The sequence below is a fragment of the Triturus cristatus genome, chromosome 5_2 (assembly GCF_964204655.1).
Source record: "Triturus cristatus chromosome 5_2, aTriCri1.1, whole genome shotgun sequence".
Classification (NCBI taxonomy): domain Eukaryota; kingdom Metazoa; phylum Chordata; class Amphibia; order Caudata; family Salamandridae; genus Triturus; species Triturus cristatus.
This window is the reverse complement of record NC_140588.1, coordinates 574,371,964-574,397,506: the sequence shown is the minus strand read 5'-3', so window position 1 is coordinate 574,397,506 and position 25,543 is coordinate 574,371,964. Positions and strand designations below refer to the sequence as shown.

The window sequence follows — 25,543 nt, the reverse complement described above, 5'->3', positions numbered from 1 at the left end:
GAGGCGGGAATCTCTGCTCAATTTTTTCCCGAGGCCTGGGGACAAGCCTTTGCACATTTGATCCTGCCGGGCCTGCATCAGCAGATCCTGCTCCGATGGCAAGGGAGAGCCTGCAGGTGTAAATCAAAGAAAGGGGAGAAATCCGCAAGAGGCGGGTTAACAAATTCCAGTGGCAGGCCCATGTTCCCCAGGAAGCAAGTACTTCCTCCTGCTCCCTTCAGTGGGAAAAGACATAGGAGGTGTATTTCTCTAAGCAGGGGCTCTGCGTAGGTGGCACTGCATTGCTTTGGGAAGCATCCATGCTAAGTGCAGAGTAGCAGCAGACCCCACAGCTGAGACGTGAATTGGGACTGTTAAGGAAGGGCACTGGGAGGGTGAGGAGGGCAGAGGAAAATGCTTTACAAAAGCATCTGCAAGTTCCTACACACCCGCTGAAAACCCATACCAGGGATGGGGCTCGAACCCATGCGGACAACTGTCCATTGGATCTTAAGTCCAACGCCTTAACCACTCGGCCACCCTGGTGAGACCCTAGGCCCTGCCTTACTCAGCTTCCTTTTCATGCTGGCTGCTCCAGCGCAGGCTGTCCAGCAAGAGGTGATTGCAGAGTAAAAAGGCTTTTGCAGGAGGATAAAGGTAATTGCTTATGACAAACACACTGTGTGACACCTAACTTTTCCCCACTCGTACTTTATGGGCAATCTATACAGTGGAGTTAGCTTAGTCACAATAAGGAAGTGAGCAAGGCAGGATCACAAGAGCATCTCCTCCCTGGTGGTCTAGTGGCTAGGATTCGGCGCTTTCACCGCCGCGGCCCGGGTTCGATTCCCGGTCAGGGAAGATCCCTCTAAGACGTAGACGTGCGTAATTTGTCCACGCAGCTCAGCTTTTTTTAATCGAAGGTCCTTAAAAAGGCACCCCGACCTATAGACGAAAGCAGAGGAAAGGGGCTGGGTCCCCTGTGTCCCAGGTTGCTTTGCTCCCATTGCCCTCAGCCACCTTCATGCGCACGCAGTCCCCCACCCAGTCAGGTGCTCTATGTGGGCGTAAAGTGCAGTACCAGCTCATCAGAAAGGTAAATTGCTGGAAAACCCGGCTGCGATGTATACATCTACTTTGGAGCACTCTTCTCCCTTGCACTCTTGAATCGGTCATTCGCAATGTATTTTTCCAGCAAGCTGAATAACGAGGTAGGTGTGAGAAGGTGTACCAGCTGTCTTTGAGCTATCAGCGGCCACTAGGTGTCCCTCTTGTGATTTCCCGGGGATCCCGATTGTACAGGAATTCGTCGGTTCAGTAGCACGGGGGAGGGGATGGCCTGTGCTTGGAAGTGACAAACAGTCTGGTGGAATCATGAGTGTTTTTTCAAGTTCTGATTCATATTCGCTGTAGAATAAAATATGCTTTCAGCCCCCATGAGCTTTGTCACTAGGAGAGCAGTGTAGGAACTTTTGCTGTATGGCTGTGGGTTCCCTGGTGGTCTAGTGGTTAGGATTCGGCGCTCTCACCGCCGCGGCCCGGGTTCGATTCCCGGTCAGGGAACAGTCCTTCTTCTGCCCTTGAATGCTTTTCCTTCCCGCAGGTCAGGGCTTCTCAAAATGAATTTGCTTTTCTGACAAACAGTTTGCCTAGCATCCCGCAATCTGGCTCCTAATCTGATTTTCGCAAGGTTCCCTTTGAGTTGCTTTCCTCGGCGGGAGGAAAATCTCTTGTGCAAGGCTCTTGAGGAAGTGAGATTCTGTATTCCGAGGTGCGCTTCTTTTCGTAGGATTCTGACCACATGGTGTGCGGCAGGAAGTCATCTTTGACAGGGCCGCAGGCTTTGTCTCCAAATGGCATCCCGGACCCACTGCAACCCAGCTTTTTGCTGAAACGGAAGTCTGGTTCAGGGTAAGAAAAAGCTGAGCTGCACGTACCGAAAGCAGCAGAGCCCAGCGGCGGAGAGGGTGTGGCCAGGGCTGTCTGATTTGCATAGTGGCCAGTGGCATCTTGGGAATGTACAGGCTTTGGAGCCTAACGGGTGCTGCAGGGGTCTGCCTGGCCGGAGAAATGCCTGTCTGGCGCTCCCCTCAGGACACACGTGTCTTCCGTTCGAGCATGGAGGGTGAGGGACATGGGTCACCCTCATATACAGGGGTGTGGGCATGGGCAGGATGGGGTGTGGGGGACCCGTCAGGGCATTGCCCGTTTGGAAGCCCGTTCGGAAGGCAAGAGGAGGCGGAGGCGGGAATCTCTGCTCAATTTTTTCCCGAGGCCTGGGGACAAGCCTTTGCACATTTGATCCAGCCGGGCCTGCATCAGCAGATCCTGCTCCGATGGCAAGGGAGAGCCTGCAGGTGTAAATCAAAGAAAGGGGAGAAATCCGCAAGAGGCGGGTTAACAAATTCCAGTGGCAGGCCCATGTTCCCCAGGAAGCAAGTACTTCCTCCTGCTCCCTTCAGTGGGAAAAGACATAGGAGGTGTATTTCTCTAAGCAGGGGCTCTGCGTAGGTGGCACTGCATTGCTTTGGGAAGCATCCATGCTAAGTGCAGAGTAGCAGCAGACCCCACAGCTGAGACGTGAATTGGGACTGTTAAGGAAGGGCACTGGGAGGGTGAGGAGGGCAGAGGAAAATGCTTTACAAAAGCATTTGCAAGTTCCTACACACCCGCTGAAAACCCATACCAGGGATGGGGCTCGAACCCATGCGGACAACTGTCCATTGGATCTTAAGTCCAACGCCTTAACAACTCGGCCACCCTGATGAGACCCTAGGCCCTGCCTTACTCAGCTCCCTTTTCATGCTGGCTGCTCCAGCGCAGGCTGTCCAGCAAGAGGTGATTGCAGAGTAAAAAGGCTTTTGCAGGAGGATAAAGGTAATTGCTTATGACAAACACACTGTGTGACACCTAACTTTTCCCCACTCGTACTTTATGGGCAATCTATACAGTGGAGTTAGCTTAGTCACAATAAGGAAGTGAGCAAGGCAGGCTCACAAAAGCATCTCCTCCCTGGTGGTCTAGTGGCTAGGATTCGGCGCTTTCACCCCCGCGGCCCGGGTTCGATTCCCGGTCAGGGAAGATCCCTCTAAGACGTAGACGTGCGTAATTTGTCCACGCAGCTCAGCTTTTTTTAATCCAAGGTCCTTAAAAAGGCACCCCGACCTATAGACGAAAGCAGAGGAAAGGGGCTGGGTCCCCTGTGTCCCAGGTTGCTTTGCTCCCATTGCCCTCAGCCACCTTCATGCGCACGCAGTCCCCCACCCAGTCAGGTGCTCTATGTGGGCGTAAAGTGCAGTACCAGCTCATCAGAAAGGTAAATTGCTGGAAAACCCGGCTGCGATGTATACATCTACTTTGGAGCACTCTTCTCCCTTGCACTCTTGAATCGGTCATTCGCAATGTATTCTTCCAGCAAGCTGAATAACGAGGTAGGTGTGAGAAGGTGTACCAGCTGTCTTTGAGCTATCAGCGGCCACTAGGTGTCCCTCTTGTGATTTCCCGGGGATCCCGATTGTACAGGAATTCGTCGGTTCAGTAGCACGGGGGAGGGGATGGCCTGTGCTTGGAAGTGACAAACAGTCTGGTGGAATCATGAGTGTTTTTTCAAGTTCTGATTCATATTCGCTGTAGAATAAAATATGCTTTCAGCCCCCATGAGCTTTGTCACTAGGAGAGCAGTGTAGGAACGTTTGCTGTATGGCTGTGGGTTCCCTGGTGGTCTAGTGGTTAGGATTCGGCGCTCTCACCGCCGCGGCCCGGGTTCGATTCCCGGTCAGGGAACAGTCCTTCTTCTGCCCTTGAATGCTTTTCCTTCCCGCAGGTCAGGGCTTCTCAAAATGAATTTGCTTTTCTGACAAACAGTTTGCCTAGCATCCCGCAATCTGGCTCCTAATTTGATTTTCGCAAGGTTCCCTTTGAGTTGCTTTCCTCGGCGGGAGGAAAATCTCTTGTGCAAGGCTCTTGAGGAAGTGAGATTCTGTATTCCGAGGTGCGCTTCTTTTCGTAGGCTTCTGACCACATGGTGTGCGGCAGGAAGTCATCTTTGACAGGGCCGCAGGCTTTGTCTCCAAATGGCATCCCGGACCCACTGCAACCCACCTTTTTGCTGAAACGGAAGTCTGGTTCAGGGTAAGAAAAAGCTGAGCTGCACGTACCGAAAGCAGCAGAGCCCAGCGGCGGAGAGGGTGTGGCCAGGGCTGTCTGATTTGCATAGTGACCAGTGGCATCTTGGGAATGTACAGGCTTTGGAGCCTAACGGGTGCTGCAGGGGTCTGCCTGGCCGGAGAAATACCTGTCTGGCGCTCCCCTCAGGACACACGTGTCTTCCGTTCGAGCATGGAGGGTGAGGGACATGGGTCACCCTCATATACAGGGGTGTGGGCATGGGCAGGATGGGGCGTGGGGGACCCGTCAGGGCATTGCCCGTTTGGAAGCCCGTTCGGAAGGCAAGAGGAGGCGGAGGCGGGAATCTCTGCTCAATTTTTTCCCGAGGCCTGGGGACAAGCCTTTGCACATTTGATCCTGCCGGGCCTGCATCAGCAGATCCTGCTCCGATGGCAAGGGAGAGCCTGCAGGTGTAAATCAAAGAAAGGGGAGAAATCCGCAAGAGGCGGGTTAACAAATTCCAGTGGCAGGCCCATGTTCCCCAGGAAGCAAGTACTTCCTCCTGCTCCCTTCAGTGGGAAAAGACATAGGAGGTGTATTTCTCTAAGCAGGGGCTCTGCGTAGGTGGCACTGCATTGCTTTGGGAAGCATCCATGCTAAGTGCAGAGTAGCAGCAGACCCCACAGCTGAGACGTGAATTGGGACTGTTAAGGAAGGGCACTGGGAGGGTGAGGAGGGCAGAGGAAAATGCTTTACAAAAGCATCTGCAAGTTCCTACACACCCGCTGAAAACCCATACCAGGGATGGGGCTCGAACCCATGCGGACAACTGTCCATTGGATCTTAAGTCCAACGCCTTAACCACTCGGCCACCCTGGTGAGACCCTAGGCCCTGCCTTACTCAGCTTCCTTTTCATGCTGGCTGCTCCAGCGCAGGCTGTCCAGCAAGAGGTGATTGCAGAGTAAAAAGGCTTTTGCAGGAGGATAAAGGTAATTGCTTATGACAAACACACTGTGTGACACCTAACTTTTCCCCACTCGTACTTTATGGGCAATCTATACAGTGGAGTTAGCTTAGTCACAATAAGGAAGTGAGCAAGGCAGGATCACAAGAGCATCTCCTCCCTGGTGGTCTAGTGGCTAGGATTCGGCGCTTTCACCGCCGCGGCCCGGGTTCGATTCCCGGTCAGGGAAGATCCCTCTAAGACGTAGACGTGCGTAATTTGTCCACGCAGCTCAGCTTTTTTTAATCGAAGGTCCTTAAAAAGGCACCCCGACCTATAGACGAAAGCAGAGGAAAGGGGCTGGGTCCCCTGTGTCCCAGGTTGCTTTGCTCCCATTGCCCTCAGCCACCTTCATGCGCACGCAGTCCCCCACCCAGTCAGGTGCTCTATGTGGGCGTAAAGTGCAGTACCAGCTCATCAGAAAGGTAAATTGCTGGAAAACCCGGCTGCGATGTATACATCTACTTTGGAGCACTCTTCTCCCTTGCACTCTTGAATCGGTCATTCGCAATGTATTTTTCCAGCAAGCTGAATAACGAGGTAGGTGTGAGAAGGTGTACCAGCTGTCTTTGAGCTATCAGCGGCCACTAGGTGTCCCTCTTGTGATTTCCCGGGGATCCCGATTGTACAGGAATTCGTCGGTTCAGTAGCACGGGGGAGGGGATGGCCTGTGCTTGGAAGTGACAAACAGTCTGGTGGAATCATGAGTGTTTTTTCAAGTTCTGATTCATATTCGCTGTAGAATAAAATATGCTTTCAGCCCCCATGAGCTTTGTCACTAGGAGAGCAGTGTAGGAACTTTTGCTGTATGGCTGTGGGTTCCCTGGTGGTCTAGTGGTTAGGATTCGGCGCTCTCACCGCCGCGGCCCGGGTTCGATTCCCGGTCAGGGAACAGTCCTTCTTCTGCCCTTGAATGCTTTTCCTTCCCGCAGGTCAGGGCTTCTCAAAATGAATTTGCTTTTCTGACAAACAGTTTGCCTAGCATCCCGCAATCTGGCTCCTAATCTGATTTTCGCAAGGTTCCCTTTGAGTTGCTTTCCTCGGCGGGAGGAAAATCTCTTGTGCAAGGCTCTTGAGGAAGTGAGATTCTGTATTCCGAGGTGCGCTTCTTTTCGTAGGATTCTGACCACATGGTGTGCGGCAGGAAGTCATCTTTGACAGGGCCGCAGGCTTTGTCTCCAAATGGCATCCCGGACCCACTGCAACCCAGCTTTTTGCTGAAACGGAAGTCTGGTTCAGGGTAAGAAAAAGCTGAGCTGCACGTACCGAAAGCAGCAGAGCCCAGCGGCGGAGAGGGTGTGGCCAGGGCTGTCTGATTTGCATAGTGGCCAGTGGCATCTTGGGAATGTACAGGCTTTGGAGCCTAACGGGTGCTGCAGGGGTCTGCCTGGCCGGAGAAATGCCTGTCTGGCGCTCCCCTCAGGACACACGTGTCTTCCGTTCGAGCATGGAGGGTGAGGGACATGGGTCACCCTCATATACAGGGGTGTGGGCATGGGCAGGATGGGGTGTGGGGGACCCGTCAGGGCATTGCCCGTTTGGAAGCCCGTTCGGAAGGCAAGAGGAGGCGGAGGCGGGAATCTCTGCTCAATTTTTTCCCGAGGCCTGGGGACAAGCCTTTGCACATTTGATCCAGCCGGGCCTGCATCAGCAGATCCTGCTCCGATGGCAAGGGAGAGCCTGCAGGTGTAAATCAAAGAAAGGGGAGAAATCCGCAAGAGGCGGGTTAACAAATTCCAGTGGCAGGCCCATGTTCCCCAGGAAGCAAGTACTTCCTCCTGCTCCCTTCAGTGGGAAAAGACATAGGAGGTGTATTTCTCTAAGCAGGGGCTCTGCGTAGGTGGCACTGCATTGCTTTGGGAAGCATCCATGCTAAGTGCAGAGTAGCAGCAGACCCCACAGCTGAGACGTGAATTGGGACTGTTAAGGAAGGGCACTGGGAGGGTGAGGAGGGCAGAGGAAAATGCTTTACAAAAGCATTTGCAAGTTCCTACACACCCGCTGAAAACCCATACCAGGGATGGGGCTCGAACCCATGCGGACAACTGTCCATTGGATCTTAAGTCCAACGCCTTAACAACTCGGCCACCCTGATGAGACCCTAGGCCCTGCCTTACTCAGCTCCCTTTTCATGCTGGCTGCTCCAGCGCAGGCTGTCCAGCAAGAGGTGATTGCAGAGTAAAAAGGCTTTTGCAGGAGGATAAAGGTAATTGCTTATGACAAACACACTGTGTGACACCTAACTTTTCCCCACTCGTACTTTATGGGCAATCTATACAGTGGAGTTAGCTTAGTCACAATAAGGAAGTGAGCAAGGCAGGCTCACAAAAGCATCTCCTCCCTGGTGGTCTAGTGGCTAGGATTCGGCGCTTTCACCCCCGCGGCCCGGGTTCGATTCCCGGTCAGGGAAGATCCCTCTAAGACGTAGACGTGCGTAATTTGTCCACGCAGCTCAGCTTTTTTTAATCCAAGGTCCTTAAAAAGGCACCCCGACCTATAGACGAAAGCAGAGGAAAGGGGCTGGGTCCCCTGTGTCCCAGGTTGCTTTGCTCCCATTGCCCTCAGCCACCTTCATGCGCACGCAGTCCCCCACCCAGTCAGGTGCTCTATGTGGGCGTAAAGTGCAGTACCAGCTCATCAGAAAGGTAAATTGCTGGAAAACCCGGCTGCGATGTATACATCTACTTTGGAGCACTCTTCTCCCTTGCACTCTTAAATCGGTCATTCGCAATGTATTCTTCCAGCAAGCTGAATAACGAGGTAGGTGTGAGAAGGTGTACCAGCTGTCTTTGAGCTATCAGCGGCCACTAGGTGTCCCTCTTGTGATTTCCCGGGGATCCCGATTGTACAGGAATTCGTCGGTTCAGTAGCACGGGGGAGGGGATGGCCTGTGCTTGGAAGTGACAAACAGTCTGGTGGAATCATAAGTGTTTTTTCAAGTTCTGATTCATATTCGCTGTAGAATAAAATATGCTTTCAGCCCCCATGAGCTTTGTCACTAGGAGAGCAGTGTAGGAACTTTTGCTGTATGGCTGTGGGTTCCCTGGTGGTCTAGTGGTTAGGATTCGGCGCTCTCACCGCCGCGGCCCGGGTTCGATTCCCGGTCAGGGAACAGTCCTTCTTCTGCCCTTGAATGCTTTTCCTTCCCGCAGGTCAGGGCTTCTCAAAATGAATTTGCTTTTCTGACAAACAGTTTGTCTAGCATCCCGCAATCTGGCTCCTAATTTGATTTTCGCAAGGTTCCCTTTGAGTTGCTTTCCTCGGCGGGAGGAAAATCTCTTGTGCAAGGCTCTTGAGGAAGTGAGATTCTGTATTCCGAGGTGCGCTTCTTTTCGTAGGCTTCTGACCACATGGTGTGCGGCAGGAAGTCATCTTTGACAGGGCCGCAGGCTTTGTCTCCAAATGGCATCCCGGACCCACTGCAACCCACCTTTTTGCTGAAACGGAAGTCTGGTTCAGGGTAAGAAAAAGCTGAGCTGCACGTACCGAAAGCAGCAGAGCCCAGCGGTGGAGAGGGTGTGGCCAGGGCTGTCTGATTTGCATAGTGACCAGTGGCATCTTGGGAATGTACAGGCTTTGGAGCTTAACGGGTGCTGCAGGGGTCTGCCTGGCCGGAGAAATGCCTGTCTGGCGCTCCCCTCAGGACACACGTGTCTTCCGTTCGAGCATGGAGGGTGAGGGACATGGGTCACCCTCATATACAGGGGTGTGGGCATGGGCAGGATGGGGCGTGGGGGACCCGTCAGGGTATTGCCCGTTTGGAAGCCCGTTCGGAAGGCAAGAGGAGGCGGAGGCGGGAATCTCTGCTCAATTTTTTCCCGAGGCCTGGGGACAAGCCTTTGCACATTTGATCCAGCCGGGCCTGCATCAGCAGATCCTGCTCCGATGGCAAGGGAGAGCCTGCAGGTGTAAATCAAAGAAAGGGGAGAAATCCGCAAGAGGCGGGTTAACAAATTCCAGTGGCAGGCCCATGTTCCCCAGGAAGCAAGTACTTCCTCCTGCTCCCTTCAGTGGGAAAAGACATAGGAGGTGTATTTCTCTAAGCAGGGGCTCTGCGTAGGTGGCACTGCATTGCTTTGGGAAGCATCCATGCTAAGTGCAGAGTAGCAGCAGACCCCACAGCTGAGACGTGAATTGGGACTGTTAAGGAAGGGCACTGGGAGGGTGAGGAGGGCAGAGGAAAATGCTTTAAAAAAGCATCTGCAAGTTCCTACACACCCGCTGAAAACCCATACCAGGGATGGGGCTCGAACCCATGCGGACAACTGTCCATTGGATCTTAAGTCCAACGCCTTAACCACTCGGCCACCCTGGTGAGACCCTAGGCCCTGCCTTACTCAGCTCCCTTTTCATGCTGGCTGCTCCAGCGCAGGCTGTCCAGCAAGAGGTGATTGCAGAGTAAAAAGGCTTTTGCAGGAGGATAAAGGTAATTGCTTATGACAAACACACTGTGTGACACCTAACTTTTCCCCACTCGTACTTTATGGGCAATCTATACAGTGGAGTTAGCTTAGTCACAATAAGGAAGTGAGCAAGGCAGGCTCACAAGAGCATCTCCTCCCTGGTGGTCTAGTGGCTAGGATTCGGCGCTTTCACCGCCGCGGCCCGGGTTCGATTCCCGGTCAGGGAAGATCCCTCTAAGACGTAGACGTGCGTAATTTGTCCACGCAGCTCAGCTTTTTTTAATCGAAGGTCCTTAAAAAGGCACCCCGACCTATAGACGAAAGCAGAGGAAAGGGGCTGGGTCCCCTGTGTCCCAGGTTGCTTTGCTCCCATTGCCCTCAGCCACCTTCATGCGCACGCAGTCCCCCACCCAGTCAGGTGCTCTATGTGGGCGTAAAGTGCAGTACCAGCTCATCAGAAAGGTAAATTGCTGGAAAACCCGGCTGCGATGTATACATCTACTTTGGAGCACTCTTCTCCCTTGCACTCTTGAATCGGTCATTCGCAATGTATTCTTCCAGCAAGCTGAATAACGAGGTAGGTGTGAGAAGGTGTACCAGCTGTCTTTGAGCTATCAGCGGCCACTAGGTGTCCCTCTTGTGATTTCCCGGGGATCCCGATTGTACAGGAATTCGTCGGTTCAGTAGCACGGGGGAGGGGATGGCCTGTGCTTGGAAGTGACAAACAGTCTGGTGGAATCATGAGTGTTTTTTCAAGTTCTGATTCATATTCGCTGTAGAATAAAATATGCTTTCAGCCCCCATGAGCTTTGTCACTAGGAGAGCAGTGTAGGAACTTTTGCTGTATGGCTGTGGGTTCCCTGGTGGTCTAGTGGTTAGGATTCGGCGCTCTCACCGCCGCGGCCCGGGTTCGATTCCCGGTCAGGGAACAGTCCTTCTTCTGCCCTTGAATGCTTTTCCTTCCCGCAGGTCAGGGCTTCTCAAAATGAATTTGCTTTTCTGACAAACAGTTTGCCTAGCATCCCGCAATCTGGCTCCTAATTTGATTTTCGCAAGGTTCCCTTTGAGTTGCTTTCCTCGGCGGGAGGAAAATCTCTTGTGCAAGGCTCTTGAGGAAGTGAGATTCTGTATTCCGAGGTGCGCTTCTTTTCGTAGGCTTCTGACCACATGGTGTGCGGCAGGAAGTCATCTTTGACAGGGCCGCAGGCTTTGTCTCCAAATGGCATCCCGGACCCACTGCAACCCACCTTTTTGCTGAAACGGAAGTCTGGTTCAGGGTAAGAAAAAGCTGAGCTGCACGTACCGAAAGCAGCAGAGCCCAGCGGCGGAGAGGGTGTGGCCAGGGCTGTCTGATTTGCATAGTGGCCAGTGGCATCTTGGGAATGTACAGGCTTTGGAGCCTAACGGGTGCTGCAGGGGTCTGCCTGGCCGGAGAAATGCCTGTCTGGCGCTCCCCTCAGGACACACGTGTCTTCCGTTCGAGCATGGAGGGTGAGGGACATGGGTCACCCTCATATACAGGGGTGTGGGCATGGGCAGGATGGGGTGTGGGGGACCCGTTTGGAAGCCCGTTCGGAAGGCAAGAGGAGGCGGAGGCGGGAATCTCTGCTCAATTTTTTCCCGAGGCCTGGGGACAAGCCTTTGCACATTTGATCCAGCCGGGCCTGCATCAGCAGATCCTGCTCCGATGGCAAGGGAGAGCCTGCAGGTGTAAATCAAAGAAAGGGGAGAAATCCGCAAGAGGCGGGTTAACAAATTCCAGTGGCAGGCCCATGTTCCCCAGGAAGCAAGTACTTCCTCCTGCTCCCTTCAGTGGGAAAAGACATAGGAGGTGTATTTCTCTAAGCAGGGGCTCTGCGTAGGTGGCACTGCATTGCTTTGGGAAGCATCCATGCTAAGTGCAGAGTAGCAGCAGACCCCACAGCTGAGACGTGAATTGGGACTGTTAAGGAAGGGCACTGGGAGGGTGAGGAGGGCAGAGGAAAATGCTTTAAAAAAGCATCTGCAAGTTCCTACACACCCGCTGAAAACCCATACCAGGGATGGGGCTCGAACCCATGCGGACAACTGTCCATTGGATCTTAAGTCCAACGCCTTAACCACTCGGCCACCCTGGTGAGACCCTAGGCCCTGCCTTACTCAGCTCCCTTTTCATGCTGGCTGCTCCAGCGCAGGCTGTCCAGCAAGAGGTGATTGCAGAGTAAAAAGGCTTTTGCAGGAGGATAAAGGTAATTGCTTATGACAAACACACTGTGTGACACCTAACTTTTCCCCACTCGTACTTTATGGGCAATCTATACAGTGGAGTTAGCTTAGTCACAATAAGGAAGTGAGCAAGGCAGGCTCACAAGAGCATCTCCTCCCTGGTGGTCTAGTGGCTAGGATTCGGCGCTTTCACCGCCGCGGCCCGGGTTCGATTCCCGGTCAGGGAAGATCCCTCTAAGACGTAGACGTGCGTAATTTGTCCACGCAGCTCAGCTTTTTTTAATCGAAGGTCCTTAAAAAGGCACCCCGACCTATAGACGAAAGCAGAGGAAAGGGGCTGGGTCCCCTGTGTCCCAGGTTGCTTTGCTCCCATTGCCCTCAGCCACCTTCATGCGCACGCAGTCCCCCACCCAGTCAGGTGCTCTATGTGGGCGTAAAGTGCAGTACCAGCTCATCAGAAAGGTAAATTGCTGGAAAACCCGGCTGCGATGTATACATCTACTTTGGAGCACTCTTCTCCCTTGCACTCTTGAATCGGTCATTCGCAATGTATTCTTCCAGCAAGCTGAATAACGAGGTAGGTGTGAGAAGGTGTACCAGCTGTCTTTGAGCTATCAGCGGCCACTAGGTGTCCCTCTTGTGATTTCCCGGGGATCCCGATTGTACAGGAATTCGTCGGTTCAGTAGCACGGGGGAGGGGATGGCCTGTGCTTGGAAGTGACAAACAGTCTGGTGGAATCATGAGTGTTTTTTCAAGTTCTGATTCATATTCGCTGTAGAATAAAATATGCTTTCAGCCCCCATGAGCTTTGTCACTAGGAGAGCAGTGTAGGAACGTTTGCTGTATGGCTGTGGGTTCCCTGGTGGTCTAGTGGTTAGGATTCGGCGCTCTCACCGCCGCGGCCCGGGTTCGATTCCCGGTCAGGGAACAGTCCTTCTTCTGCCCTTGAATGCTTTTCCTTCCCGCAGGTCAGGGCTTCTCAAAATGAATTTGCTTTTCTGACAAACAGTTTGCCTAGCATCCCGCAATCTGGCTCCTAATTTGATTTTCGCAAGGTTCCCTTTGAGTTGCTTTCCTCGGCGGGAGGAAAATCTCTTGTGCAAGGCTCTTGAGGAAGTGAGATTCTGTATTCCGAGGTGCGCTTCTTTTCGTAGGCTTCTGACCACATGGTGTGCGGCAGGAAGTCATCTTTGACAGGGCCGCAGGCTTTGTCTCCAAATGGCATCCCGGACCCACTGCAACCCACCTTTTTGCTGAAACGGAAGTCTGGTTCAGGGTAAGAAAAAGCTGAGCTGCACGTACCGAAAGCAGCAGAGCCCAGCGGCGGAGAGGGTGTGGCTAGGGCTGTCTGATTTGCATAGTGACCAGTGGCATCTTGGGAATGTACAGGCTTTGGAGCCTAACGGGTGCTGCAGGGGTCTGCCTGGCCGGAGAAATACCTGTCTGGCGCTCCCCTCAGGACACACGTGTCTTCCGTTCGAGCATGGAGGGTGAGGGACATGGGTCACCCTCATATACAGGGGTGTGGGCATGGGCAGGATGGGGCGTGGGGGACCCGTCAGGGCATTGCCCGTTTGGAAGCCCGTTCGGAAGGCAAGAGGAGGCGGAGGCGGGAATCTCTGCTCAATTTTTTCCCGAGGCCTGGGGACAAGCCTTTGCACATTTGATCCTGCCGGGCCTGCATCAGCAGATCCTGCTCCGATGGCAAGGGAGAGCCTGCAGGTGTAAATCAAAGAAAGGGGAGAAATCCGCAAGAGGCGGGTTAACAAATTCCAGTGGCAGGCCCATGTTCCCCAGGAAGCAAGTACTTCCTCCTGCTCCCTTCAGTGGGAAAAGACATAGGAGGTGTATTTCTCTAAGCAGGGGCTCTGCGTAGGTGGCACTGCATTGCTTTGGGAAGCATCCATGCTAAGTGCAGAGTAGCAGCAGACCCCACAGCTGAGACGTGAATTGGGACTGTTAAGGAAGGGCACTGGGAGGGTGAGGAGGGCAGAGGAAAATGCTTTACAAAAGCATCTGCAAGTTCCTACACACCCGCTGAAAACCCATACCAGGGATGGGGCTCGAACCCATGCGGACAACTGTCCATTGGATCTTAAGTCCAACGCCTTAACCACTCGGCCACCCTGGTGAGACCCTAGGCCCTGCCTTACTCAGCTTCCTTTTCATGCTGGCTGCTCCAGCGCAGGCTGTCCAGCAAGAGGTGATTGCAGAGTAAAAAGGCTTTTGCAGGAGGATAAAGGTAATTGCTTATGACAAACACACTGTGTGACACCTAACTTTTCCCCACTCGTACTTTATGGGCAATCTATACAGTGGAGTTAGCTTAGTCACAATAAGGAAGTGAGCAAGGCAGGATCACAAGAGCATCTCCTCCCTGGTGGTCTAGTGGCTAGGATTCGGCGCTTTCACCGCCGCTGCCCGGGTTCGATTCCCGGTCAGGGAAGATCCCTCTAAGACGTAGACGTGCGTAATTTGTCCACGCAGCTCAGCTTTTTTTAATCGAAGGTCCTTAAAAAGGCACCCCGACCTATAGACGAAAGCAGAGGAAAGGGGCTGGGTCCCCTGTGTCCCAGGTTGCTTTGCTCCCATTGCCCTCAGCCACCTTCATGCGCACGCAGTCCCCCACCCAGTCAGGTGCTCTATGTGGGCGTAAAGTGCAGTACCAGCTCATCAGAAAGGTAAATTGCTGGAAAACCCGGCTGCGATGTATACATCTACTTTGGAGCACTCTTCTCCCTTGCACTCTTGAATCGGTCATTCGCAATGTATTTTTCCAGCAAGCTGAATAACGAGGTAGGTGTGAGAAGGTGTACCAGCTGTCTTTGAGCTATCAGCGGCCACTAGGTGTCCCTCTTGTGATTTCCCGGGGATCCCGATTGTACAGGAATTCGTCGGTTCAGTAGCACGGGGGAGGGGATGGCCTGTGCTTGGAAGTGACAAACAGTCTGGTGGAATCATGAGTGTTTTTTCAAGTTCTGATTCATATTCGCTGTAGAATAAAATATGCTTTCAGCCCCCATGAGCTTTGTCACTAGGAGAGCAGTGTAGGAACTTTTGCTGTATGGCTGTGGGTTCCCTGGTGGTCTAGTGGTTAGGATTCGGCGCTCTCACCGCCGCGGCCCGGGTTCGATTCCCGGTCAGGGAACAGTCCTTCTTCTGCCCTTGAATGCTTTTCCTTCCCGCAGGTCAGGGCTTCTCAAAATGAATTTGCTTTTCTGACAAACAGTTTGCCTAGCATCCCGCAATCTGGCTCCTAATCTGATTTTCGCAAGGTTCCCTTTGAGTTGCTTTCCTCGGCGGGAGGAAAATCTCTTGTGCAAGGCTCTTGAGGAAGTGAGATTCTGTATTCTGAGGTGCGCTTCTTTTCGTAGGATTCTGACCACATGGTGTGCGGCAGGAAGTCATCTTTGACAGGGCCGCAGGCTTTGTCTCCAAATGGCATCCCGGACCCACTGCAACCCAGCTTTTTGCTGAAACGGAAGTCTGGTTCAGGGTAAGAAAAAGCTGAGCTGCACGTACCGAAAGCAGCAGAGCCCAGCGGCGGAGAGGGTGTGGCCAGGGCTGTCTGATTTGCATAGTGGCCAGTGGCATCTTGGGAATGTACAGGCTTTGGAGCCTAACGGGTGCTGCAGGGGTCTGCCTGGCCGGAGAAATGCCTGTCTGGCGCTCCCCTCAGGACACACGTGTCTTCCGTTCGAGCATGGAGGGTGAGGGACATGGTCACCCTCATATACAGGGGTGTGGGCATGGGCAGGATGGGGTGTGGGGGACCCGTCAGGGCATTGCCCGTTTGGAAGCCCGTTCGGAAGGCAAGAGGAGGCGGAGGCGGGAATCTCTGCTCAATTTTTTCCCGAGGCCTGGGGACAAGCCTTTGCACATTTGATCCAGCCGGGCCTGCATCAGCAGATCCTGCTCCGATGGCAAGGGAGAGCCTGCAGGTGTAAATCAAAGAAAGGGGAGAAATCCGCAAGAGGCGGGTTAACAAATTCCAGTGGCAGGCCCATGTTCCCCAGGAAGCAAGTACTTCCTCCTGCTCCCTTCAGTGGGAAAAGACATAGGAGGTGTATTTCTCTAAGCAGGGGCTCTGCGTAGGTGGCACTGCATTGCTTTGGGAAGCATCCATGCTAAGTGCAGAGTAGCAGCAGACCCCACAGCTGAGACGTGAATTGGGACTGTTAAGGAAGGGCACTGGGAGGGTGAGGAGGGCAGAGGAAAATGCTTTAAAAAAGCATCTGCAAGTTCCTACACACCCGCTGAAAACCCATACCAGGGATGGGGCTCGAACCCATGCGGACAACTGTCCATTGGATCTTAAGTCCAACGCCTTAACCACTCGGCCACCCTGGTGAGACCCTAGGCCCTGCCTTACTCAGCTCCCTTTTCATGCTGGCTGCTCCAGCGCAGGCTGTCCAGCAAGAGGTGATTGCAGAGTAAAAAGGCTTTTGCAGGAGGATAAAGGTAATTGCTTATGACAAACACACTGTGTGACACCTAACTTTTCCCCACTCGTACTTTATGGGCAATCTATACAGTGGAGTTAGCTTAGTCACAATAAGGAAGTGAGCAAGGCAGGCTCACAAGAGCATCTCCTCCCTGGTGGTCTAGTGGCTAGGATTCGGCGCTTTCACCGCCACGGCCCGGGTTCGATTCCCGGTCAGGGAAGATCCCTCTAAGACGTAGACGTGCGTAATTTGTCCACGCAGCTCAGCTTTTTTTAATCGAAGGTCCTTAAAAAGGCACCCCGACCTATAGACGAAAGCAGAGGAAAGGGGCTGGGTCCCCTGTGTCCCAGGTTGCTTTGCTCCCATTGCCCTCAGCCACCTTCATGCGCACGCAGTCCCCCACCCAGTCAGGTGCTCTATGTGGGCGTAAAGTGCAGTACCAGCTCATCAGAAAGGTAAATTGCTGGAAAACCCGGCTGCGATGTATACATCTACTTTGGAGCACTCTTCTCCCTTGCACTCTTGAATCGGTCATTCGCAATGTATTCTTCCAGCAAGCTGAATAACGAGGTAGGTGTGAGAAGGTGTACCAGCTGTCTTTGAGCTATCAGCGGCCACTAGGTGTCCCTCTTGTGATTTCCCGGGGATCCCGATTGTACAGGAATTCGTCGGTTCAGTAGCACGGGGGAGGGGATGGCCTGTGCTTGGAAGTGACAAACAGTCTGGTGGAATCATGAGTGTTTTTTCAAGTTCTGATTCATATTCGCTGTAGAATAAAATATGCTTTCAGCCCCCATGAGCTTTGTCACTAGGAGAGCAGTGTAGGAACGTTTGCTGTATGGCTGTGGGTTCCCTGGTGGTCTAGTGGTTAGGATTCGGCGCTCTCACCGCCGCGGCCCGGGTTCGATTCCCGGTCAGGGAACAGTCCTTCTTCTGCCCTTGAATGCTTTTCCTTCCCGCAGGTCAGGGCTTCTCAAAATGAATTTGCTTTTCTGACAAACAGTTTGCCTAGCATCCCGCAATCTGGCTCCTAATTTGATTTTCGCAAGGTTCCCTTTGAGTTGCTTTCCTCGGCGGGAGGAAAATCTCTTGTGCAAGGCTCTTGAGGAAGTGAGATTCTGTATTCCGAGGTGCGCTTCTTTTCGTAGGCTTCTGACCACATGGTGTGCGGCAGGAAGTCATCTTTGACAGGGCCGCAGGCTTTGTCTCCAAATGGCATCCCGGACCCACTGCAACCCACCTTTTTGCTGAAACGGAAGTCTGGTTCAGGGTAAGAAAAAGCTGAGCTGCACGTACCGAAAGCAGCAGAGCCCAGCGGCGGAGAGGGTGTGGCCAGGGCTGTCTGATTTGCATAGTGACCAGTGGCATCTTGGGAATGTACAGGCTTTGGAGCCTAACGGGTGCTGCAGGGGTCTGCCTGGCCGGAGAAATACCTGTCTGGCGCTCCCCTCAGGACACACGTGTCTTCCGTTCGAGCATGGAGGGTGAGGGACATGGGTCACCCTCATATACAGGGGTGTGGGCATGGGCAGGATGGGGCGTGGGGGACCCGTCAGGGCATTGCCCGTTTGGAAGCCCGTTCGGAAGGCAAGAGGAGGCGGAGGCGGGAATCTCTGCTCAATTTTTTCCCGAGGCCTGGGGACAAGCCTTTGCACATTTGATCCTGCCGGGCCTGCATCAGCAGATCCTGCTCCGATGGCAAGGGAGAGCCTGCAGGTGTAAATCAAAGAAAGGGGAGAAATCCGCAAGAGGCGGGTTAACAAATTCCAGTGGCAGGCCCATGTTCCCCAGGAAGCAAGTACTTCCTCCTGCTCCCTTCAGTGGGAAAAGACATAGGAGGTGTATTTCTCTAAGCAGGGGCTCTGCGTAGGTGGCACTGCATTGCTTTGGGAAGCATCCATGCTAAGTGCAGAGTAGCAGCAGACCCCACAGCTGAGACGTGAATTGGGACTGTTAAGGAAGGGCACTGGGAGGGTGAGGAGGGCAGAGGAAAATGCTTTACAAAAGCATCTGCAAGTTCCTACACACCCGCTGAAAACCCATACCAGGGATGGGGCTCGAACCCATGCGGACAACTGTCCATTGGATCTTAAGTCCAACGCCTTAACCACTCGGCCACCCTGGTGAGACCCTAGGCCCTGCCTTACTCAGCTTCCTTTTCATGCTGGCTGCTCCAGCGCAGGCTGTCCAGCAAGAGGTGATTGCAGAGTAAAAAGGCTTTTGCAGGAGGATAAAGGTAATTGCTTATGACAAACACACTGTGTGACACCTAACTTTTCCCCACTCGTACTTTATGGGCAATCTATACAGTGGAGTTAGCTTAGTCACAATAAGGAAGTGAGCAAGGCAGGATCACAAGAGCATCTCCTCCCTGGTGGTCTAGTGGCTAGGATTCGGCGCTTTCACCGCCGCTGCCCGGGTTCGATTCCCGGTCAGGGAAGATCCCTCTAAGACGTAGACGTGCGTAATTTGTCCACGCAGCTCAGCTTTTTTTAATCGAAGGTCCTTAAAAAGGCACCCCGACCTATAGACGAAAGCAGAGGAAAGGGGCTGGGTCCCCTGTGTCCCAGGTTGCTTTGCTCCCATTGCCCTCAGCCACCTTCATGCGCACGCAGTCCCCCACCCAGTCAGGTGCTCTATGTGGGCGTAAAGTGCAGTACCAGCTCATCAGAAAGGTAAATTGCTGGAAAACCCGGCTGCGATGTATACATCTACTTTGGAGCACTCCTCTCCCTTGCACTCTTGAATCGGTCATTCGCAATGTATTTTTCCAGCAAGCTGAATAACGAGGTAGGTGTGAGAAGGTGTACCAGCTGTCTTTGAGCTATCAGCGGCCACTAGGTGTCCCTCTTGTGATTTCCCGGGGATCCCGATTGTACAGGAATTCGTCGGTTCAGTAGCACGGGGGAGGGGATGGCCTGTGCTTGGAAGTGACAAACAGTCTGGTGGAATCATGAGTGTTTTTTCAAGTTCTGATTCATATTCGCTGTAGAATAAAATATGCTTTCAGCCCCCATGAGCTTTGTCACTAGGAGAGCAGTGTAGGAACTTTTGCTGTATGGCTGTGGGTTCCCTGGTGGTCTAGTGGTTAGGATTCGGCGCTCTCACCGCCGCGGCCCGGGTTCGATTCCCGGTCAGGGAACAGTCCTTCTTCTGCCCTTGAATGCTTTTCCTTCCCGCAGGTCAGGGCTTCTCAAAATGAATTTGCTTTTCTGACAAACAGTTTGCCTAGCATCCCGCAATCTGGCTCCTAATCTGATTTTCGCAAGGTTCCCTTTGAGTTGCTTTCCTCGGCGGGAGGAAAATCTCTTGTGCAAGGCTCTTGAGGAAGTGAGATTCTGTATTCTGAGGTGCGCTTCTTTTCGTAGGATTCTGACCACATGGTGTGCGGCAGGAAGTCATCTTTGACAGGGCCGCAGGCTTTGTCTCCAAATGGCATCCCGGACCCACTGCAACCCAGCTTTTTGCTGAAACGGAAGTCTGGTTCAGGGTAAGAAAAAGCTGAGCTGCACGTACCGAAAGCAGCAGAGCCCAGCGGCGGAGAGGGTGTGGCCAGGGCTGTCTGATTTGCATAGTGGCCAGTGGCATCTTGGGAATGTACAGGCTTTGGAGCCTAACGGGTGCTGCAGGGGTCTGCCTGGCCGGAGAAATGCCTGTCTGGCGCTCCCCTCAGGACACACGTGTCTTCCGTTCGAGCATGGAGGGTGAGGGACATGGTCACCCTCATATACAGGGGTGTGGGCATGGGCAGGATGGGGTGTGGGGGACCCGTCAGGGCATTGCCCGTTTGGAAGCCCGTTCGGAAGGCAAGAGGAGGCGGAGGCGGGAATCTCTGCTCAATTTTTTCCCGAGGCCTGGGGACAAGCCTTTGCACATTTGATCCAGCCGGGCCTGCATCAGCAGATCCTGCTCCGATGGCAAGGGAGAGCCTGCAGGTGTAAATCAAAGAAAGGGGAGAAATCCGCAAGAGGCGGGTTAACAAATTCCAGTGGCAGGCCCATGTTCCCCAGGAAGCAAGTACTTCCTCCTGCTCCCTTCAGTGGGAAAAGACATAGGAGGTGTATTTCTCTAAGCAGGGGCTCTGCGTAGGTGGCACTGCATTGCTTTGGGAAGCATCCATGCTAAGTGCAGAGTAGCAGCAGACCCTACAGCTGAGACGTGAATTGGGACTGTTAAGGAAGGGCACTGGGAGGGTGAGGAGGGCAGAGGAAAATGCTTTAAAAAAGCATCTGCAAGTTCCTACACACCCGCTGAAAACCCATACCAGGGATGGGGCTCGAACCCATGCGGACAACTGTCCATTGGATCTTAAGTCCAACGCCTTAACCACTCGGCCACCCTGGTGAGACCCTAGGCCCTGCCTTACTCAGCTCCCTTTTCATGCTGGCTGCTCCAGCGCAGGCTGTCCAGCAAGAGGTGATTGCAGAGTAAAGAGGCTTTTGCAGGAGGATAAAGGTAATTGCTTATGACAAACACACTGTGTGACACCTAACTTTTCCCCACTCGTACTTTATGGGCAATCTATACAGTGGAGTTAGCTTAGTCACAATAAGGAAGTGAGCAAGGCAGGCTCATAAGAGCATCTCCTCCCTGGTGGTCTAGTGGCTAGGATTCGGCGCTTTCACCGCTGCGGCCCGGGTTCGATTCCCGGTCAGGGAAGATCCCTCTAAGACGTAGACGTGCGTAATTTGTCCACGCAGCTCAGCTTTTTTTAATCGAAGGTCCTTAAAAAGGCACCCCGACCTATAGACGAAAGCAGAGGAAAGGGGCTGGGTCCCCTGTGTCCCAGGTTGCTTTGCTCCCATTGCCCTCAGCCACCTTCATGCGCACGCAGTCCCCCACCCAGTCAGGTGCTCTATGTGGGCGTAAAGTGCAGTACCAGCTCATCAGAAAGGTAAATTGCTGGAAAACCCGGCTGCGATGTATACATCTACTTTGGAGCACTCTTCTCCCTTGCACTCTTGAATCGGTCATTCGCAATGTATTCTTCCAGCAAGCTGAATAACGAGGTAGGTGTGAGAAGGTGTACCAGCTGTCTTTGAGCTATCAGCGGCCACTAGGTGTCCCTCTTGTGATTTCCCGGGGATCCCGATTGTACAGGAATTCGTCGGTTCAGTAGCACGGGGGAGGGGATGGCCTGTGCTTGGAAGTGACAAACAGTCTGGTGGAATCATGAGTGTTTTTTCAAGTTCTGATTCATATTCGCTGTAGAATAAAATATGCTTTCAGCCCCCATGAGCTTTGTCACTAGGAGAGCAGTGTAGGAACTTTTGCTGTATGGCTGTGGCTTCCCTGGTGGTCTAGTGGTTAGGATTCGGCGCTCTCACCGCCGCGGCCCGGGTTCGATTCCCGGTCAGGGAACAGTCCTTCTTCTGCCCTTGAATGCTTTTCCTTCCCGCAGGTCAGGGCTTCTCAAAATGAATTTGCTTTTCTGACAAACAGTTTGCCTAGCATCCCGCAATCTGGCTCCTAATTTGATTTTCGCAAGGTTCCCTTTGAGTTGCTTTCCTCGGCGGGAGGAAAATCTCTTGTGCAAGGCTCTTGAGGAAGTGAGATTCTGTATTCCGAGGTGCGCTTCTTTTCGTAGGCTTCTGACCACATGGTGTGCGGCAGGAAGTCATCTTTGACAAGGCCGCAGGCTTTGTCTCCAAATGGCATCCCGGACCCACTGCAACCCACCTTTTTGCTGAAATGGAAGTCTGGTTCAGGGCAAGAAAAAGCTGAGCTGCACGTACCGAAAGCAGCAGAGCCCAGCGGCGGAGAGGGTGTGGCCAGGGCTGTCTGATTTGCATAGTGACCAGTGGCATCTTGGGAATGTACAGGCTTTGGAGCCTAACGGGTGCTGCAGGGGTCTGCCTGGCCGGAGAAATGCCTGTCTGGCGCTCCCCTCAGGACACACGTGTCTTCCGTTCGAGCATGGAGGGTGAGGGACATGGGTCACCCTCATATACAGGGGTGTGGGCATGGGCAGGATGGGGTGTGGGGGACCCATCAGGGCATTGCCCGTTTGGAAGCCCGTTCGGAAGGCAAGAGGAGGCGGAGGCGGGAATCTCTGCTCAATTTTTTCCCGAGGCCTGGGGACAAGCCTTTGCACATTTGATCCAGCCGGGCCTGCATCAGCAGATCCTGCTCCGATGGCAAGGGAGAGCCTGCAGGTGTAAATCAAAGAAAGGGGAGAAATCCGCAAGAGGCGGGTTAACAAATTCCAGTGGCAGGCCCATGTTCCCCAGGAAGCAAGTACTTCCTCCTGCTCCCTTCAGTGGGAAAAGACATAGGAGGTGTATTTCTCTAAGCAGGGGCTCTGCGTAGGTGGCACTGCATTGCTTTGGGAAGCATCCATGCTAAGTGCAGAGTAGCAGCAGACCCCACAGCTGAGACGTGAATTGGGACTGTTAAGGAAGGGCACTGGGAGGGTGAGGAGGGCAGAGGAAAATGCTTTAAAAAAGCATCTGCAAGTTCCTACACACCCGCTGAAAACCCATACCAGGGATGGGGCTCGAACCCATGCGGACAACTGTCCATTGGATCTTAAGTCCAACGCCTTAACCACTCGGCCACCCTGGTGAGACCCTAGGCCCTGCCTTACTCAGCTCCCTTTTCATGCTGGCTGCTCCAGCGCAGGCTGTCCAGCAAGAGGTGATTGCAGAGTAAAAAGGCTTTTGCAGGAGGATAAAGGTAATTGCTTATGACAAACACACTGTGTGACACCTAACTTTTCCCCACTCGTACTTTATGGGCAATCTATACAGTGGAGTTAGCTTAGTCACAATAAGGAAGTGAGCAAGGCAGGCTCACAAGAGCATCTCCTCCCTGGTGGTCTAGTGGCTAGGATTCGGCGCTTTCACCGCCGCGGCCCGGGTTCGATTCCCGGTCAGGGAAGATCCCTCTAAGACGTAGACGTGCGTAATTTGTCCACGCAGCTCAGCTTTTTTTAATCGAAGGTCCTTAAAAAGGCACCCCGACCTATAGACGAAAGCAGAGGAAAGGGGCTGGGTCCCCTGTGTCCCAGGTTGCTTTGCTCCCATTGCCCTCAGCCACCTTCATGCGCACGCAGTCCCCCACCCAGTCAGGTGCTCTATGTGGGCGTAAAGTGCAGTACCAGCTCATCAGAAAGGTAAATTGCTGGAAAACCCGGCTGCGATGTATACATCTACTTTGGAGCACTCTTCTCCCTTGCACTCTTGAATCGGTCATTCGCAATGTATTCTTCCAGCAAGCTGAATAACGAGGTAGGTGTGAGAAGGTGTACCAGCTGTCTTTGAGCTATCAGCGGCCACTAGGTGTCCCTCTTGTGATTTCCCGGGGATCCCGATTGTACAGGAATTCGTCGGTTCAGTAGCACGGGGGAGGGGATGGCCTGTGCTTGGAAGTGACAAACAGTCTGGTGGAATCATGAGTGTTTTTTCAAGTTCTGATTCATATTCGCTGTAGAATAAAATATGCTTTCAGCCCCCATGAGCTTTGTCACTAGGAGAGCAGTGTAGGAACTTTTGCTGTATGGCTGTGGGTTCCCTGGTGGTCTAGTGGTTAGGATTCGGCGCTCTCACCGCCGCGGCCCGGGTTCGATTCCCGGTCAGGGAACAGTCCTTCTTCTGCCCTTGAATGCTTTTCCTTCCCGCAGGTCAGGGCTTCTCAAAATGAATTTGCTTTTCTGACAAACAGTTTGTCTAGCATCCCGCAATCTGGCTCCTAATTTGATTTTCGCAAGGTTCCCTTTGAGTTGCTTTCCTCGGCGGGAGGAAAATCTCTTGTGCAAGGCTCTTGAGGAAGTGAGATTCTGTATTCCGAGGTGCGCTTCTTTTCGTAAGCTTCTGACCACATGGTGTGCGGCAGGAAGTCATCTTTGACAGGGCCGCAGGCTTTGTCTCCAAATGGCATCCCGGACCCACTGCAACCCACCTTTTTGCTGAAACGGAAGTCTGGTTCAGGGTAAGAAAAAGCTGAGCTGCACGTACCGAAAGCAGCAGAGCCCAGCGGCGGAGAGGGTGTGGCCAGGGCTGTCTGATTTGCATAGTGACCAGTGGCATCTTGGGAATGTACAGGCTTTGGAGCTTAACGGGTGCTGCAGGGGTCTGCCTGGCCGGAGAAATGCCTGTCTGGCGCTCCCCTCAGGACACACGTGTCTTCCGTTCGAGCATGGAGGGTGAGGGACATGGGTCACCCTCATATACAGGGGTGTGGGCATGGGCAGGATGGGGCGTGGGGGACCCGTCAGGGCATTGCCCGTTTGGAAGCCCGTTCGGAAGGCAAGAGGAGGCGGAGGCGGGAATCTCTGCTCAATTTTTTCCCGAGGCCTGGGGACAAGCCTTTGCACATTTGATCCAGCCGGGCCTGCATCAGCAGATCCTGCTCCGATGGCAAGGGAGAGCCTGCAGGTGTAAATCAAAGAAAGGGGAGAAATCCGCAAGAGGCGGGTTAACAAATTCCAGTGGCAGGCCCATGTTCCCCAGGAAGCAAGTACTTCCTCCTGCTCCCTTCAGTGGGAAAAGACATAGGAGGTGTATTTCTCTAAGCAGGGGCTCTGCGTAGGTGGCACTGCATTGCTTTGGGAAGCATCCATGCTAAGTGCAGAGTAGCAGCAGACCCTACAGCTGAGACGTGAATTGGGACTGTTAAGGAAGGGCACTGGGAGGGTGAGGAGGGCAGAGGAAAATGCTTTAAAAAAGCATCTGCAAGTTCCTACACACCCGCTGAAAACCCATACCAGGGATGGGGCTCGAACCCATGCGGACAACTGTCCATTGGATCTTAAGTCCAACGCCTTAACCACTCGGCCACCCTGGTGAGACCCTAGGCCCTGCCTTACTCAGCTCCCTTTTCATGCTGGCTGCTCCAGCGCAGGCTGTCCAGCAAGAGGTGATTGCAGAGTAAAGAGGCTTTTGCAGGAGGATAAAGGTAATTGCTTATGACAAACACACTGTGTGACACCTAACTTTTCCCCACTCGTACTTTATGGGCAATCTATACAGTGGAGTTAGCTTAGTCACAATAAGGAAGTGAGCAAGGCAGGCTCACAAGAGCATCTCCTCCCTGGTGGTCTAGTGGCTAGGATTCGGCGCTTTCACCGCTGCGGCCCGGGTTCGATTCCCGGTCAGGGAAGATCCCTCTAAGACGTAGACGTGCGTAATTTGTCCACGCAGCTCAGCTTTTTTTAATCGAAGGTCCTTAAAAAGGCACCCCGACCTATAGACGAAAGCAGAGGAAAGGGGCTGGGTCCCCTGTGTCCCAGGTTGCTTTGCTCCCATTGCCCTCAGCCACCTTCATGCGCACGCAGTCCCCCACCCAGTCAGGTGCTCTATGTGGGCGTAAAGTGCAGTACCAGCTCATCAGAAAGGTAAATTGCTGGAAAACCCGGCTGCGATGTATACATCTACTTTGGAGCACTCTTCTCCCTTGCAC

At 53.3% G+C, this 25,543-nt stretch overlaps 16 non-coding genes across 16 annotated transcripts; all 16 read left to right on the top strand.

Moving 5' to 3' along the window:
• The first annotated feature begins 768 nt into the window (after window positions 1-768).
• Window positions 769-840, top strand: TRNAE-UUC (transfer RNA glutamic acid (anticodon UUC)). The gene has a single exon. It is a non-coding gene; the product is annotated as a tRNA-Glu (tRNA).
• Window positions 841-1,470: 630 nt separating this feature from the next.
• On the top strand, window positions 1,471-1,542 carry TRNAE-CUC (transfer RNA glutamic acid (anticodon CUC)). The gene has a single exon. It is a non-coding gene; the product is annotated as a tRNA-Glu (tRNA).
• A 2,148-nt stretch (window positions 1,543-3,690) lies between these two features.
• TRNAE-CUC (transfer RNA glutamic acid (anticodon CUC)) lies at window positions 3,691-3,762 on the top strand. The gene has a single exon. It is a non-coding gene; the product is annotated as a tRNA-Glu (tRNA).
• Window positions 3,763-5,208: 1,446 nt separating this feature from the next.
• Window positions 5,209-5,280, top strand: TRNAE-UUC (transfer RNA glutamic acid (anticodon UUC)). The gene has a single exon. It is a non-coding gene; the product is annotated as a tRNA-Glu (tRNA).
• A 630-nt stretch (window positions 5,281-5,910) lies between these two features.
• Window positions 5,911-5,982, top strand: TRNAE-CUC (transfer RNA glutamic acid (anticodon CUC)). The gene has a single exon. It is a non-coding gene; the product is annotated as a tRNA-Glu (tRNA).
• A 2,148-nt stretch (window positions 5,983-8,130) lies between these two features.
• TRNAE-CUC (transfer RNA glutamic acid (anticodon CUC)) lies at window positions 8,131-8,202 on the top strand. The gene has a single exon. It is a non-coding gene; the product is annotated as a tRNA-Glu (tRNA).
• A 1,446-nt stretch (window positions 8,203-9,648) lies between these two features.
• TRNAE-UUC (transfer RNA glutamic acid (anticodon UUC)) lies at window positions 9,649-9,720 on the top strand. Its single transcript has one exon. It is a non-coding gene; the product is annotated as a tRNA-Glu (tRNA).
• Window positions 9,721-10,350: 630 nt separating this feature from the next.
• TRNAE-CUC (transfer RNA glutamic acid (anticodon CUC)) lies at window positions 10,351-10,422 on the top strand. Its single transcript has one exon. It is a non-coding gene; the product is annotated as a tRNA-Glu (tRNA).
• A 1,431-nt stretch (window positions 10,423-11,853) lies between these two features.
• TRNAE-UUC (transfer RNA glutamic acid (anticodon UUC)) lies at window positions 11,854-11,925 on the top strand. Its single transcript has one exon. It is a non-coding gene; the product is annotated as a tRNA-Glu (tRNA).
• A 630-nt stretch (window positions 11,926-12,555) lies between these two features.
• Window positions 12,556-12,627, top strand: TRNAE-CUC (transfer RNA glutamic acid (anticodon CUC)). The gene has a single exon. It is a non-coding gene; the product is annotated as a tRNA-Glu (tRNA).
• A 2,148-nt stretch (window positions 12,628-14,775) lies between these two features.
• Window positions 14,776-14,847, top strand: TRNAE-CUC (transfer RNA glutamic acid (anticodon CUC)). Its single transcript has one exon. It is a non-coding gene; the product is annotated as a tRNA-Glu (tRNA).
• A 2,147-nt stretch (window positions 14,848-16,994) lies between these two features.
• TRNAE-CUC (transfer RNA glutamic acid (anticodon CUC)) lies at window positions 16,995-17,066 on the top strand. Its single transcript has one exon. It is a non-coding gene; the product is annotated as a tRNA-Glu (tRNA).
• Window positions 17,067-19,214: 2,148 nt separating this feature from the next.
• On the top strand, window positions 19,215-19,286 carry TRNAE-CUC (transfer RNA glutamic acid (anticodon CUC)). The gene has a single exon. It is a non-coding gene; the product is annotated as a tRNA-Glu (tRNA).
• Window positions 19,287-21,433: 2,147 nt separating this feature from the next.
• Window positions 21,434-21,505, top strand: TRNAE-CUC (transfer RNA glutamic acid (anticodon CUC)). Its single transcript has one exon. It is a non-coding gene; the product is annotated as a tRNA-Glu (tRNA).
• A 1,446-nt stretch (window positions 21,506-22,951) lies between these two features.
• TRNAE-UUC (transfer RNA glutamic acid (anticodon UUC)) lies at window positions 22,952-23,023 on the top strand. Its single transcript has one exon. It is a non-coding gene; the product is annotated as a tRNA-Glu (tRNA).
• Window positions 23,024-23,653: 630 nt separating this feature from the next.
• On the top strand, window positions 23,654-23,725 carry TRNAE-CUC (transfer RNA glutamic acid (anticodon CUC)). Its single transcript has one exon. It is a non-coding gene; the product is annotated as a tRNA-Glu (tRNA).
• Window positions 23,726-25,543: the final 1,818 nt, after the last annotated feature.